General features: G+C 34.6%; 1 protein-coding gene across 1 annotated transcript in view; it reads left to right on the top strand.

The window, feature by feature from the left end:
- Positions 1 to 7,600: 7,600 nt before the first annotated feature.
- LOC141642396 (F-box/LRR-repeat protein At3g26922-like) overlaps positions 7,601 to 17,436 on the top strand; it is a 40,545-nt gene continuing 30,709 nt past the window's right edge. Inside the window, exon 1 of the mRNA XM_074451182.1 lies at positions 7,601 to 7,680. The gene's annotated coding sequence lies outside the window, so the exon portion shown is untranslated. The remainder of the gene's footprint in view (positions 7,681 to 17,436) is intronic.

Below are 17,436 nucleotides of genomic sequence, written 5' to 3'. Positions count from 1 at the left end.
CTATTCTCATGCTATTTCCAATTTTTATCATGTGAAAAACGAAAGTAACACATTATCAATCACCTAAACACTTATCTAACAACAAACACAACATCAACTACTAATGTGACATTAACTCGTCGAGTAACTCGGAATAGTTACCTTAAAAGCTAGCAAAGAGACAAGCAATAACTTGAGAAAGCTTCTAAAACCCAAAATTACTCTTCCTCTTCAACCACATATGAGCCACCTAAAATAATTATGTGAAAGGACGATATTAACGAATTATCTTTATATAAAATATGAGACGGAAATTAATTTAAATCAAAACATGTAAATCATATTCATTAGCTATTTTATCTTATGTTCATAAACCATTATGAACCTCCCTTTTGACAGGCATACCAAGAAAATTTTCACAACTTTTACGCCCTAGAAACAGTCCCATAAAGCACCATTTTATCCGTCCCAAAACTGAGCCCAAACCAGCCTGTCATGGCTCCCAAAACCGAGGCCAAAACAGCCCACACGGCCTCCATTTCGATCGTCCCAAAACAATCTGAAAGTCGCCGCAAAATCGTATCAAAACAGAGTTCAATCAATCCTAAACCAGTCCTAAACCGAGTCAAAAAAATAGTCCCAAAATGTCCCAAAGTACACCAGCGGACTCAAAAAAATCTAATTTCTTGCGCAATACCACAACTAAACAAGATCCCAAATAGCATCCCAAAACGATCTCTACATGTCGGATCCACCGTCTCAAATATACCACTTACTAGCTAGCATCCCAAATGATCCCTAGAGGTCGGTATACACCGTCTCAATCATCTCCACATATCAGTATACACCGTCTCAACTATACAACTGACTAATTAACATCCATAATGATCCCTATATATAATTATACACCGTCTCAACTATAAAACAGACTAACCAGCTTTCAAAATACACATATTTAACAAGTAATACTGAGTAACCTATCATTATTACCTTTTTCCGATTGAACTAATCATTTATGACTAACAATTATTCTACCAGACCGTCTATTTAGTACATACAACCGTCTTATAATAAACAAAGCTAAAAAATATAAATTGGGTTTGTAAAAATACATAACGAAAATGAATTTTACTTACAACGGATTGACGAAAACGACGAAAGGAGCGCTATGGAACAAAAATAGTTGAAAACGGATAAGGAACGAAGTACCGACGTCGATCAACAGATCAAATTTGAAAAGGAAATAAGAATTCGCGGAAGAAACAAAAAGAACGAAGAAGAAGAAAAGTTGACGTGAGAAATTAGAAATGAGACAAAGACAGCCTTTAGCCTTGCTATTTATTATACGTACGTTTCTTCGTCGTTAAGAAACTTCGATCGTTATTAAAATCGTTTCGAGTTAAATTTAACCGATTTAAGTAAAAATTTCTGTAATAAAACGGAATCAATAATAAATAAATTTAATGAGTGAAAATAAAATAAACTCAGCTAGTTAACGTAAATAATACAATATCAGCTTGAATCGGAATTATTAGCGATTTTTACGAAACTAACGGATATTAATAAAAATTGCTATTTTAGTGAAATAAGCTCAAAATAGCTAATTGGACGGTTTTGTTCCCAAAATCCATCTAGGGTTCACTTAAAACAACTTTCGTAAGGACTCGTAAAGAAACGGAAATTATTAAATAAATAAACTCGAACTAACTTTAAATAAACTTATTAATGATTATTAAAATTAACGTATCGAATTATGATGAAATTAATTAATTAGCTAAGCATATATATATAAATCGTTAAATGATGTAATTAAATTCAAAATAGCAATTAACAGAATTTTATCCAACTTAATAAAATACGGGGTGTTACAATCTTCATAGTCGTACAACGCAAAACAAGCCATATACGGAGAGATATAAGTGATTAAGAGATCAGAAGTAAGTATGGTTGAAGACTAAAGATGGGGCGAGTCTCAGAATGTTTGAAGAGATGAAGATGAAGACGGCGGAAGAGAGAAGTTGAATGAGGGATTGATTTAGGGAGAGATTTAGGGTTTCATAGGAAATTGAAGATCTGGGAGATACATGAAGGAATATGAAAATGAGAGTGTATGAAGAGGTGAAGATCAAGACGGCTGAAGAGATAAGGTGAGTGAGGGATTGATTTAGGGAGAGATTTAGGGTTTCCTAGAATATTCTGGAGAGTTAAAAAGGTGGGAGGGATTATAGGTTAATTAGGGTTAGTGATGGACTGGGTTGATTAGCATACACAGATTAGTGTTGGGATGGGATAATTGGGCTGGGTTAAGTAAAGTAAGTGTGGGCCAAGTAGATGGCAATTTCAGTAAATTACAAAAACTAACCAGGACAGTGTTGTAATTTTACAGCCCAAAAACATGCCAAATGGGGAAAGAGGGAACAATAGAAAAGTAGATGAAAAGGGAAAGGGGAACATTAAATAAGATTGGAGGGAGTATAAAATTATTTTGTGAGAGCGAGGGAAATGACTATATTTCTTTTAAAAAATAGAGAGGATCCTGACTCGTCATTTTATACATGTTTTCATAACAATTATACCCAATTTCAATTTATTGTTAATATTAACCATTTTATTAGTACGCTCTTTTAAATTATAGGTACCATTGTACTCCCTCCTATTCTACATAAACTTCCCTATTTTCTTTTTCATCTATTCACAATATCTTCCCTATTTCTTTATTTAGTAAAATTTTATACTTATTTTAATCACCTTACCCCACAACAATACCCCACCTCAACCCACAACAATACTTATTTTAATAAAGTTACCCCACAACAATACTTATTTTATTCACCTCACCCACAATAATACCCCACAATACCTCCCTCTCTCCAATTACCAAACCCCACTACAATACTTTACCTTATTTTAATCCCTCTCCTTAATTCTAGTGTCCCCCATGAATAGGGAGGTTTATCTAGAATAGGAGGGAGTATTACTTTTTGTACCATATTTATCTCAAATGGTAATTGATGTTCTAATAAAGTTATTTGAGACACCATCTCGCAGAGACGAGTTTAGTCTTAAATAGACTTTTGTAATTGTATATAGAATTTAATTGACAGTGAGAATCTAATATTTGTGTGAAGTGTATATTGTAAACTACGTATTTGTGCAGTCTAGTCCTAATAAAGGTGATCTATATGCCACTTTGTGTGGCATTCGATCTACTTGTAAAGAAATGGAAAATGATCTTCTCCTATTCAATAGCAAATACTCCCTCCGATCCAGATAAATTGTAACATAGAGAAAAAGGGTTATTTAAGAAAAGGTGGAAAAGTGGGGTAAATTTGGAAGCTTTGAATGGGGCCACCGACCACAGAAATAATGTATTGTGTAATTAAACATTGAGTGAGTGGGTCATTTACGGGCAAACATGTAAATAGGTGGTGGGGCATAGGGTAACTTAGTAATTTTTTAGGCCAAATAAGATATGGTATCATTGGTGAGGATCGTCTGTTTTAGGTAAGTGTTACCATTTGTCTGGATTAGAGGGAGTTGTCTATTATATACTCCCTCCATTCAATATTTATCACCACATTTCAATATAATACCCCTCATATATAATGGAGAAATGAGGTGACAAATATTGAATGGAGGGAGTAGTTTTTTTTTACAATTCTATATTTCTTCTTAATCAGACTAAGTTGTTAATTTTTTTTTTAAAATTAAAAAATTGCTAAAAAATAAAGTTTAATCTCTTAATAGAGCTAACTCAACAAACTAGACATCGTCTTGGTCGACGGAACTTCTGGAATGTTGACTGCTTACGCCATTTAGCTTAGAGGGGACTCCCAGTTGATTTCTTTCGCCTTTTCCATTGAAGTCTAGTTCTTAACTTCGTACGTTTTTTTTATCCTACCTAAAATAACCCATATTGATAATAATCTCGTTATTAACTTACCATAAAAGTCACTCGATCGACGTGGTGCACCATTAGCGCCTTAAAATAGATATTCTTTTAAGGCCTCATATAGCTATTTTTGATTGATCTTTGAATACCAATATGATTATCCCCCTATATTAAATATACTCCGTATAATATTATATATTATTAGGGTTTATCATGAAATTATCCTAAAAATCTTTCCTCATATGACTTCTTAATGTGTGCCCTTAAGGCGCACGTTAGAAAAACTCATATTATATATGCAATACAATTTCAAGAAATTAAGGACTCTATCATAATTAAATTTATCGTTATATATGTTGGAATGTCGTCTTACCTCTTTTTAACTATAAGAACTTAGAAATAAATACTACGTACAATAATAACAACTAAGTCATTAATCGTTACTTGGTTCAAAGCTGGTTGGTATTATGCAAAACCTTCAATACTAGTTTGCTTTTTTTATTTGACTCTCATTTGTCATCCGATTTTAATTAAAAGTTTTTGAAAAAAAAAATTATAGATTAACGAAAGCGGAGAGAAAAAAATGACTTACACGACACAAAATAATAGATTAACAAAAACTTGTATGAGGATATCAGTATCGTTTGGTTACTAGTTTACGACTCGTGGAATATATAGAAAATATGTTCTCTGTAAATGATGAAGGACATTATCTTGCCTTTGTATGTATATAAATCTCAGACAATCATGTCTTACAAAAATATTGTTAGTGTTATGAGACAATGTTTTGAAAATGAGGTGGTGATGACTAAAAGTTACTTTAAAAAAAGACGTCGTCTTAGTGGAATATAATTGTGAATTCCTATATAATTTTAATATATAGAGTATGTATTCAGGATAATATTTGAATAAAATAAATTTATAGCCATATGTAGAATTAATTGATCAATTTTAGTTTCTATATTATCAATCACAAATTCTCATTGTAGACATAACATATCCGTCACTCTGGAGTGACGGATACCATTTTACCTTACAAAGTACCCACTTTTTCTCTCTCTACAACACTATTCATGTGGTCCCCTTTCTCCACTAACCCATTTTGTTACCATTTTAACTCACAAAATATCCGCCACAAATGGTGACCCATCACAAGGGAGACCAATTGATTATCAATAGAATTGACGTTATCAGATACCTCGGAAACCCTGGTTACAACTATTCGAAAATATTTTCGATTCATAGATTTTTTTTTTAAAGGTATCTCCGAACAAATGAGTGATTCATATCCCGTTAAATATTCTTAGGAAAAATTACAAATAACCACCCCGTATTTGCGCATTTTTACAAATAACCACCATGTATTTGCATTTTTACAAATAACCCCCAAACTTTCATCTAAACTCCCCAATCACCACCGTATATTTGCCCCGACACTTGTTTTTCTTATTTCCCGACTCGTTAAATAACGTTTTACGTAAAATGCCCATAATATCCTTCCTTCTATTACTCCCAAACATACCAATGTCTTTGTAAAAAATCATCAGCATACTCCCAAACTTATAAACCCTAAATCCCCAAATTAATAATCCCTAATTAATTCACAAAGATCCATCAATCATTAGCTAAAATCCAATTGATTTAACCAACAATTCAACGATAAAACCTAATAATCTAAGCTGCTCATCATCAATTTCTCCCTCTCCATTTGATTCTAAACTTAGTTCTTCCGTTGTAAAAACAGAATTATTCGTAAATGCACTCAAAACATCATCTATTGTTGATGCTGATTCGGCTAATATGCCCAAATCCAAGGATTTTTCGTTGATAATTTCGCAATTTTGTGTTTAATTCTTGAAAAGGTACACTTTGTATCTATTAATAAAGTGCAGGAGACTACTGTTCTTACCAAGTGTCTACATAAAAGTTTACTCTACCCTTTGTTTATACTTCATATGTCCAAGTCCAAGGAGTTTTCCGTTGATAATCCACAAATTATCGTCTTTGTCGCCTGATTGATTGATGGATTATTCATAAGTTTGAGAGTATGCTGATGATTTTTAGAAAGACATTGGTATGTTTGGGAGAAATGGAGGGAAGGGTATTATGGGCATTTTATGTAAAATGTTACTTAACGAGTCGGGAAATAAGAAAAATAAGAGTCGGGGCAAATATACGGTGGTAATTGGGGAGTTTAGATGAAAGTTTGGGGGTTATTTGTAAAAGTGCAAATACATGGTGGTTATTTGTAAAAATACGCAAATACGGGGTGGTTATTTGTAATTTTTCCATATTCTTATTAAGAGTCATTTTAGGTTAGTTTATATCAAAATAGTTTGATCGGATGGGGGGTTATTTTAGAGCCGGGAAAGCTGAAGTCCATGTTAGACCATTTGGCGTGGACCAAATTCACCTTGGTTCGATCATCGATCCTTATTTTTTTTGAAATTTCGGTATTCGGTCAAGCGTGGTCTAAGACCAATTAGTTTAAGTCCAAGTCGAACGAATCAAAATTTTATGGCTTTTCACGACTAGAGTTTAAAAATTGGCTCATTTTGAGTCGTAAGTTTCTTTATTAGGATATTTAAACGAATATTTAAAAGTGAACTCCCTTCTCATTTACCACTGTGGGAAACTCATACTACTCCCTCCAATCCTCTATTTTCTTCCTCTTTAGTTTGGGCACAAGAATTAAGAAATGGAGTATTATATTGATAAAAAGTTGGGTGAGGTTTAGTGATAGGAGAGAAGGATGAATAATCTTATCTTTATTAATTCAGAAGACAATGCTGAATGCAGGACGCGCCACGTCATTTGTACAGGTTTTTTTTTTTTTTTGGAAATTCAGGTTATGGTGGGACCCGTTGGTGTGCAAAGAATTAATTTCTTCAAATCGTCCGCCAATACAAATATGCGACAATTTCCGTCTTAGCAAAAATACTATGAAATAATTTTACATTCGGAATAAATGAAATTAATTTAGACCAACTAGATAATTACAATAGAAATGCAAAAAAAAAAATGTCATCCAAAAACATTAATACCGGCCCAAATACATACCCGTGCAATTTAATCGCTGATTTAGACCAACTAGATAATTACAATAGAAATGCAAAAAAAAAAAATGCATCCAAAAACATTAATACCAGCCCAAATACATACCCGTGCAATTTTGCACGAGTTTAAAACTAGTTAAGAGTTAAATAATAAATTGTGGGCCACAAATATTAAAGTAAGGAATAAAATAGGATTAAAAGAGTTGAGTGGGTGGGATAATAGGAGAGAGGTATGAATAAAATAAGAGTAAAAAGTTACCAAAAATAGAAAGGGGAAGAAAACCTGAATAACCGTTTTAGGAAATAGGGAAGAATATGGTGAATTGGAGGGAGTATATTGGTAAACCACAAATAGGAGCTTTGTTCGTTTTGAGACTGCCTATGACTCCATTCACATTGGGTAACCTGTTTTTTTTAAGTTAATTTCAGTTCAGTTCAACTTAGTTTAGTCATGGTCACTTTAGATCAGTTCAATACAACTTTATATTACATATAAATTCAGATCAGCACCCATCCATTAAACTCACTTCAAATCAGTTTAATTCAATTTGCCAATTTCAATTCAAAAGGACGTGACAGGGTCAATTCCCAAATCAAAACCAGGTTGATTGACCCGACCCAAAATGTTAACTTTTGCAGGGAACTGGCAGAACACCTGATTTCCATTGTAACCCTCCTCCTCCCCCTCCTTCACTGCTTCTTCTTCTTCTTCCTCTGAATTTGCAGGCAACCATCACTCATTTTTCTTATCAGGTAATTTATGTGGCTTCTCTACTCTCAATTTTGAATTATTGATAATGCAAACCCTTATTATTGAACCCTTGATTATAATTTGAAGCTGGTCATGTTTCCTCTTTTCCATTGATTGCATGTGTTTTTAAAATTCCCCGTTAAACGTATACGATCAAATGGAACCGACATATATGGAGTACGGAGTATTATTTTTACAATTAGGTTGCAGTTATTCATTTCCATAAACCCTTAATTAGTTTGCGATTCCTTGTATGAGATATGACCACTATAAACTCAGTAGGAATCGGAAATGGTTTCTCTCCGTACCTCGTCTCTTGAATTTGGAGAATAAACTGATGCTCCGGATTTTACTGGATTGTGCAATATTTGATGTGAGGATTGGATATGTAGAAGTAAATAGGTACTCGTAATAAAGAGGGAGGAAATCAGAGGATTTTGACTTGCAATTAGAGTGTTATCTTGTACTCCCTCTGTCTCGGTCATTTGTTGTCCTTTTTCATTTTGGGTGTCTCAGTCATTCGTTGTCATTTCTATTTTAAGAATGATCTTGATGAGTAATTTGATCATTCACAACCAATTTATTCCGCTTGTCATTTATTAATTGGACATCTCCTCTTTCCTTGGTCTTTGTGCCAAAACCAAAGGACAATATATGACCGGGACGGAGGGAGTATATTACTCTTTAGCTTTTGAGTTACTCCCTCTATTGAAGCCAATTCCAGCCATTTCGATATATATGAGGTGTATTTTAATCAAACTTATATAATTGGCTTCAACGGAGGAAGTACCTTTGTTTTATTGTCCAAAGTGACCATTTTCTTGATTTTAGTGAACCTTTTATTGTCGTCTGTGATCCATTTCAATAATTTAGTCCCGTTGGCTTACTCTATGTGATGAGAAAATTGGGCAATGAGGGTAAATAAATGAAATAGAGGCACTAGTAATAAGTAGCATTGAAAGAATCTCTTTTTCTTCACGTTTAAGATTCTGTTGTTGAATCCTGTTATTAGTTTGAGATGGATTGTTATCCGACATCTGCATCACGCTTTTATTTTCACCAGGTACTCACTTAAGAACCATGAAACCTCAAAAACGTATACGTTCCTCAAAGGTTGATATTGCTGTAGATAGGTTGAGTGAGATGCCTGATCAAGTGCTTGTGCATATACTTTCATTAATGCCTACTCGAGATGCTGTTAGAACAATGTTAATTCGCCGCTTTGGATCTCTCTGGACTATGGTTCATTTTATTAGCTTTGATTTCAATGAGCACTATGCTACTCCGTCTTATGATGGTAATGATGATGATGCATATGATGAAGAACGACGAAACATGTGTGCGGCATTTTCACGTTTTGCTCGGTTTGTCCGAAATGTGCTGATGTTTCATAGAAGATTCACCATTGCCTCTTTTCACCTTGACATCGGGGAATATAAAACTGATCATATAGATCCATGGCTTGTTGACGATATTCAAGTGTGGCTGAAGTTTGCTACCGATAGAGAAGTCAGAGATCTATATTTTGCTTGTGATTCTCATGATGAATTAGCTCCACCTCGTTGTATTTTCACATGCCAATCTCTAGTTACTCTAACACTCCGTGGTAGTTTGTTTGAGCTGGATGAGCAGCAACCTCAACTCCACATGGGAACTTTAAGAAAATTGTCACTTATCTGTGTTCTGGGAAGTAATGAGGCATTCAATCAGTTGATATCTGCATGCCCTTCTCTACAAGAGCTGGAAATATATAATGCTCACGGATTTAGAGATATGAATATTACTGTTCCAAGTGCTAGTAGGTTGGACCTGACCATAGCAGACTTGCGAGACGACCCTTTTACTCTTAATTGCCCCCATGTGAAAATTTTGGACATTACAGTACAAGGATGGTCTTCCTCATTTCGGCTGGATGTGATTGATGTTTCATCCCTGCTAGTCGTGAATGTTGGGCATTTACCTAAATGTTTGTCTGGCCTAATAATAAAGGCATTTCTGAGGCACTTTCGAGATGTTGAGGTTTTTACATTGTCAGGTGAAGCGTTCGAGGTGCGTTTTATTACTTATTCGTTCAAAATTTGCTGGGACTTTGCTTGAGGATAACATAGTCTCTCTCTCCCCCTCTTATTTTTTGAGGTAAACGAACTATACACTAACTACAACACTTGAACTTGATAATAGCAAAATGGCTCACCAAACAACTGGCTACACCTCTTTTAAATGTGGAGTAGTAGTCATTTGAGCAATTTCTCGACCCAATTTTCATTCAGTTCTTGAAAAACAATCTGGGATATTTACACAAGGGTAAGGTTACTTGCATTCGACCCCCCTTACTCCGTCTTTGCCGAGAGGCTGGGAGCGGGATAAAAGGTAATGTTGTTGTTTTGAAACATTAACAGTTAAAGTTGACGTTGGTTGACCACTAAGTCATATGTGGAAAATATAGATGGGATTGAAGGAATAAGTGAATACCATCTATACTTCACTTTGTATTAGTTTTTCAGTGGTAATACATGTTAATCTAGTGGTTCTTGCATATAGACTTCCACGGTGTTATGCGCACATGGACAATCTAAATGTGCACCATGCTTGTCTGCGTAACTAAAATTTGATTGGAACTATTACAACATACAAACCAATTGCATTGGAATTTGGAACTCAGTTAGGGGACTGTCCCTTTTTTTTTTTCGTTTTAAAATTCAAATGCTGACATTTAATCGGAGGATCAATTAATGGGAGACGTATTTGTTTTCTTCTTATATCAGCAATTATGTTGCTTAAAGAAAGTGGATCTTCCACAAAATAAATGGCAGACTTTGGGTTTGCAGCCACGGTGGGATAATGAAAGATGTCTTCAAGTTATTATTGAATTGGTGAAAAGCTCAGAGGACTTGGACAAGCTCATAATATACAGTGGAGAATCAACGGCAAATGAGGTTAGTATAACTGCTTTTTAATTATTACTAATCGACTTGTAGCCTACAGTCTTCTGTTTTAATTGTTGTCGGACTTCTTTCTAACTAATGGCAGGGTAATCATGGAGTAATTAGCTTAGAGTTATCTACTTCTTGTGAGATGCCCTCACTAAAAAATGTCACCATCCATGGCTATGGAAAATATCGTGAAGGTCAGCTCCAACTAGTAGAATTTATACTGAGAAATGCTGTCATCTTGGAAAAATTGGTAATTACGGGTGAGGAGAATCAACTAACAGCTTTTGAGGAGCTTGAGTTTCTTAAGCAAGTATTAAGATTCAAGAGAGCTTCAAAAAATGTAATTGTAGACTTTGCTTGAGAAACATAGTAAGGCATCTAAGGAGAGTTATGATTCCTGGGCATTCAAGAAAAATTTTACTCTCCAAAGGGTATATGAAATAGGAATCTGCTTTTAACGTGGCACGACATTTATCCATGTGGATGGGGTAGACTTACGGGGTATACTCTTTCGGTCTGGTGTTTGATTGAACTAGGAGCTACTAACTTTAGTATCTTATGATCTGGCCTCTGGTAAAATTAGCATCGAGTTTGCGTCCTCCCATTTCCTAACATTTATTTTGATTATCGATGTTGGGCTGATGCCAGTTGAGCAATGACCAAAATTTTGCACCTAAGACTGTAAATTTGAACAATTATGTTGCTGTATGTCTGGTGTTTATGTTGATTTGAATCTTGTTTAAACATTTTGAATTTGGTTTGTTGACATCTGGTTTGAATCCCGAAGGTCTGATGTAAAACTCAAATCTGCAAAATTATGGATCCTCATTTGTTAAGTTCTATTTTTAGCGCAAGGACGATTGAAAGGGGAGAAATCTTGAATCTGATCTTGTTATTTAAAGGGTGTTGATTTTCGTAGTACAAATTTTACTCGATGTAGTACACTTTTCCCAAACTACCCCTTTCATTTCCCATGTACTCATGTTTCATACTGTGTACAAAAGAAACCAAAAAAAAAAAGAAAAAATCGTTCAATCCACCACAAGTCTCTCACCAACCACACCCTTCCTCCTCCTATGGCCACCATCCCCCTCCCCGACATCACTGCCGGGAACGCTGTCCACTGTCGGCCCGGTGGGACGGTGACTAACACATCATTACCACCCCGAACGCGCTGCAACTTCGTCCACCATTGAACCCAAAACCACCTCCGCCGCCGCCGCCCTTCTCCTGTCGTCCCTTGCCCAGACCTCCAATCCAACAACCACCAATTTCTCTTTGGCAATATTTCTTAAACAAAAACTAACTCTAATCAATAAAATAATTCTAAAAAGCACTAATTTGATTAATATGTATGTAATTAACAATTTAATTTTTGTTTTTCACTCAAATTTTCATTTATAATTGAAGAAATTCAATTTATCGGATGGTTGCATAGTTAGCCATTGAGAGAACTAGGTTAGAGTGAATTTTATTCAAGGGTATGCAAATGGAAAGTATCGCGCAAAATATACTGAGTTGAGTAAAATAGGTACTGTGAAAATAAATTACGTATTTAAATTATTTACGCGGATACTAAGTAATCACAACAGATTGGTCTTAATCGGTTTTGAAATGATCCAAACTCGTTAAATATCTTATCGGGTTGCCAATTTAAATCATAAATGATTCATAACCCCAATTTCACGGTGCATTTCCACTAGAGCTGGCAAAAGTTGACCCGCCCCGCCCGAAACTTGATCCGATAGAACCCGAAAATTGAGTGAATCAAAACCGACCCGACCCGAGGCTAACCCAATAACCGATAGCAACCATATTTTTTCCAACCCGAACCCAACCTTACCCGACTCGTGACATGACATTGACTCAACCCTATGGATTACCCGATAACGAACTAGCTTAATAATGGTGTAAAGCACCAAATTGACATTTATCATAATTGTTTTCACTTAAAACTATTATTAATACACCTATACATTGTTTAACCATAATTATCCATCAAAATGTAAGTACATAAGATAAAATATATACTGATAACCTGACCTGGTATTGACCCGCTAACCCGACCCGACTCGAAGGTAACTCAACATAAACTGTAAGGTCTGTAACCAACTCGAACCTGTGATAAACCCAATACAACCCGAATCCAATATGACACGACACGTAACCGACCTGATTATATGAGTGTAGTGGAAGGTGGTTGAAATGAGGATCATTTAAGTCACAAGTCACAACACTCATTTAATTTACACGGATTTTCATTATAGACGAGAGATATCCGTCTATAGTTATAAACGGACTAAATATTTATCTACTTTAAGCATAAGATAAGCAACAAGTTGCATGGTGGGGCTAAAAAATGTCACCACTTTAAACATATTTGATTCGTCTTTCACTTTAGACGGATATATCCGTCTATAGTGAGACTAATTGTTTAATTTATTATCTAAGTGTTATATATAGATAATATAATATAATTGGTAGATTTTTCTTTGTAGGCCCCTTTGAGCTACTAACTAGCTCTATGTAGTAGCTCAAACTAGAGGTGAACAAAAATATATGATACGATTTTATAATACGGATACGATATAGTATACGGTTTGAGTTATAAGGATTTTCGTATATACGATACGAAAATCCGTATATACGATACGGCGGTTTTACAAAAACCGTACCGTATCCGAGTTGGGCAAAAACGAAACTTTATATACGGTTTCTGACACGGTTTGAAGTTTTTGTATAACGAAAAATTAAAAAATGCAAAGTTCCTCTTTCAACTCCACTTTTTTAATGTTTTTTATGACTTTTTTTACTAACTTATCTCAATAAACAAAAAATCAGCCCTTTATAAGAGGGGGTCATGTTAGAGGTAATTATTAGCTCTTGAATAATTACAATGTTTAATTGGGCATTTGTCACCAAACCGTATCCGTATATACGGATTCCGTATACACGGATTCCGTATACACGATTTTTTAGGGTACCCGAAAATCGTATATACGGTTAAACTGTATCAGATCCGTATAGTGATTTTTGCGATTTTTAAAACCGTATACCCGATACGGTTTTCAAAACCGTATCGGGTACACGGTTTTGCTCACCCCTAGCTCAAACTAAGCTAGGCTATGTGAAACACTACAATAGTTGAACAAGTAGCTCAAAACTTTCTTTTATTTACAAGCAAGTCATTTTACTCAATTATTGAAGATGCTCTAAGCCAAAAAGAAAAACAAAAAATAATAACAAAACGTCTAATCTGCCAGGCTTGACAACCCACTAACAACCCGAGTGGGATTAAAATCTTAGCTATATGTGACAATAAATCGACTTCTATGCCTGAACCTTATTTGATAGCGAATTTTGGGTTTAATAATTGTGATTTTATTCCCAGTACAGGACTATCAGGCGGTATTGGCTATTTTGGAAAGGATCTATCTCCATGACTTTTTCGACGAATGTCATAGTTAAGTCGAAAAAATTCATTACTTGTGACTTAACGAAAAATGTGGCATTTTGCCTTATTTTTGTTTATGCTCCAGCTCAACCGGCTGAAAAGTCGGAATTTTGGAATGAGATTCAAAATTTTGTCCTTAGTCTTGATTTGCCTTTCTTATTACTAGGTGATCTTAACGAGATTAAGAGTCATATTGAAAAAGAAGGAAGGGCAAAGGTTACCAATGCGCGTTGTTTAAGGTTAAATAGTTTATTAAGTAATACTAATTGTGTAGATCTCCCATTTTCAGGTAATTTTTTTACTTGGAGAAAAAAGAAAATTGGTCGTGATAATGTTTTTGAAATACTTGATAGAGCCTTAGTCTCTCCTAATTGGATTAGTAGTTATCCAAACATGCAGTTTGTATATCATTCTTTTACTAGTTCCGATCATTGTCCTATCTCTGTGAATTTTCATGACCAAGTTCATAAGAAAGCCCCTTCTTTTCATTTTGAACTCATGTGAACTCTCCGAAATGATTTTAGTAAAATGGTCAAAAATTGTTGGCAATACCAGTTTCAGGGATCTTATATGGTTCCGTCTTTCCCAAAAATGCAAATTTCTAAAATAAAAAGCTAAGAAATGGAATCAGTCTACTTTTGGAAATATTTTTAGACAATTTTCAATTGTTGAAAAAACGTTAGAAAATATACAAAATCAACTAGGCTCATCTCATATTGCCGGCTTAGAACTCGCGCAATTGAGATGGTTGAAAAAGCGCGATGCACTCCTTGATTATAAACATGTTTATTGGCAACAAAAAACTCGTATAAACAAAGCTAACTTTGGGGATAATAATACCAAGTATTTTCAAAGTCACGCCACGGTTAGACGTAGCAGAAATGGCATTAAGCAGTTTATAAATAAAAATGGCGCTTGTATTACTGACCAAGACCTTATTAAGAATGAAATATTTGACGAGTTTAAACTTAGATTTACAAAAAAATCAGCTTCGTATTTTCGACAAGGATGAGGATTTTAAGTCTATTAGTGGATTAATTACAGACGAAGATAATAGTTTTCTTACAAGTAATATTAGTATGGAAGAGGTCAAAGAAACTGTGTTTAATTTGGCTGCAGATAAAAGTCCGGGTCCCGATGGATTTCCTGCAGAGTTCTTTCAAAAATATTGGGATATTATAGGAAATTCTGTGACTAAAGCAGTTTTAGCTTTTTCCGTTCTGGTAATTACTAAAAGAAATAAATCACACGTTCAAAGCATTGATTTCCGACAAGGCTTAAGTCGTATCAGCTATATCAAAATAAACCTACAATACTACTAACTAATAGCTAGTGGCAAGACAGGTATCGTATCCACAGGAAGGCGGTAATTATCTAGTTTGCTAATGATTAAGTCCGTTTTAAAGGTAACAATTTTATGTGGTTTGGTTTGTTTGGTTTCTAAACTAATTGCAATAAAGTAAAAGATGAATTCGATAAGATTTAAAAGTCTAGGGATCAAGTTCACTAGGTGGTTATCCGGGGGTGTGATTTAATTAATTAGCAGAGCAATTATGTTGTTTAAGGTCATATGATCAGTCGATTCTAATATGCCCTTTAGATCTAGCCTTAACATGTGGTCACAAACATTAAGTCAATCTATTTAATTGTCGCAGCCTATACTAGTCTTAACCCAGTCGGTGTAAATCCTAATTTGCAAGACTAATTAATTAACTCTTATGAGTAAATCAATTAACTAGATTCAAAACCACAATTGAACAACAACTAAAAGCAGTTTAACGATTAATTCATTAACTAAACCCCCTTCTAACAGCCTAGATCCCCTTTCACCCTAGAAGGAGAATTAGCTACGCATAACAATAGAAAGAACGATAAACATAATTAAAGAAAACATAAGAATAGAGATTAGAAATACCAAAAAACGATTAATTGGAAGATTAAAGGCGTGAACGATCTTGCAAGCAATAAGATAAAAGAATTTTAGAGAGGAAAGCTAAGCTAAACTAAACTAGACTAGGGATTTTAGAATAGTGAGAAGCATAACCTAATTATTGTGTTGGAGTTTCCTATTTATAATAAAACATAATAATAAAATAATCTAATTTAAGAAAAGTTTCGTAAAAAGTATGTCAGACTAGGATACTCGATCGAGTATTGACACACTCGATCGAGTGACTTTAGCAACTTCAGCTTATTCGTGTCTTCTCTTTTCTCATTCTTCTTGATTCTCGTGTCATTCTTCTTGTACTCCGTCTTTCCGACTCCGCGGTGCTCCAGTTTACTCTTTTGCTCCATAAAATGCATCAATCCTGCATTAAAATACCAAATGGCGAAAGTATCGATATTCTAATATAAACGGCATATAAATGACATATTTAAGCATAAAACCGTCTCAAAAGTAACTAGGAGGATGCATAAAAGTGTATATAATTATAACTCATCAATTCCTAAAATTAATAATCCTCAAACAGCAAACCATTTTCGCCCTATTAGTCTTTGTTCAACAATTTATAAAATTATTTCAAAGATATTAGGGACTCGTCTTCGTAGTGTCCTGCATAAGATTATAAACCCGTTTCAAGGTGCTTTTACACCTAATCGCTTCATTCAAGATAATATACTTTTAGCACACGAGATTTTCAACTCGTTTAAACGTAAAAAAAATGCAAAGGAGGTTGGATTGCAATTAAACTTGATATGTAGAAAGCATACAACAGACTAGAATGGAATTTCATTGATGAGGAAACGTTTAAGCAAATGGGTTTTAATGATACGTGGATTACTTGGATTATGGAATGTATAAAAACTGTTTCTTTTTCAATGTTAGTAAATGGAACGTCTGGAGACGTTTTTACACCCACTCGAGGTATTCGACAGGGAGACCCACTCTCGCCGTATATATTTAGTATGTGCGCCGAGTTATTAGCACGATCTCTACAAAAAATTAGTGATCGTAGTTCTAGTGATATTGGTATTAGAATTGGATTTGGGATGGAGAAAATCCCTTTTCTCACTTTTGCGGATGATACTATCAATTTCGCTAAAGCCTCTAATCAGAGTTGTAAAACCATCATATCTATTTTAGATAAATTTTGCACAATATCATGACAGTTTGTTAATTTTGACAAATCCACTTTTCTATGTATTAGAAAATATTGCGCGATCTCTTCGGGAATCCTTTAGAGGTATTCTCCATATAAACGAGGAAGCTCACTTGGGTAAGTATTTAGGATGCTCTATAATTGATAGCAGATTAACTAAAAATACTTTCGACGGTATTATTCAATCTTCTTGCACATAAGTATCGAAATGGAAAGCGAATTCTTTATCGCAAGCTGGTAGATTAGTTCTGGTCAATGCTAATTTAGCCT

Source organism: Silene latifolia, chromosome 2 (assembly GCF_048544455.1).
Source record: "Silene latifolia isolate original U9 population chromosome 2, ASM4854445v1, whole genome shotgun sequence".
In the NCBI taxonomy this organism is placed as follows: Eukaryota; Viridiplantae; Streptophyta; class Magnoliopsida; order Caryophyllales; family Caryophyllaceae; genus Silene; species Silene latifolia.
This window is presented reverse-complemented; position numbering and strand designations above follow the sequence as displayed.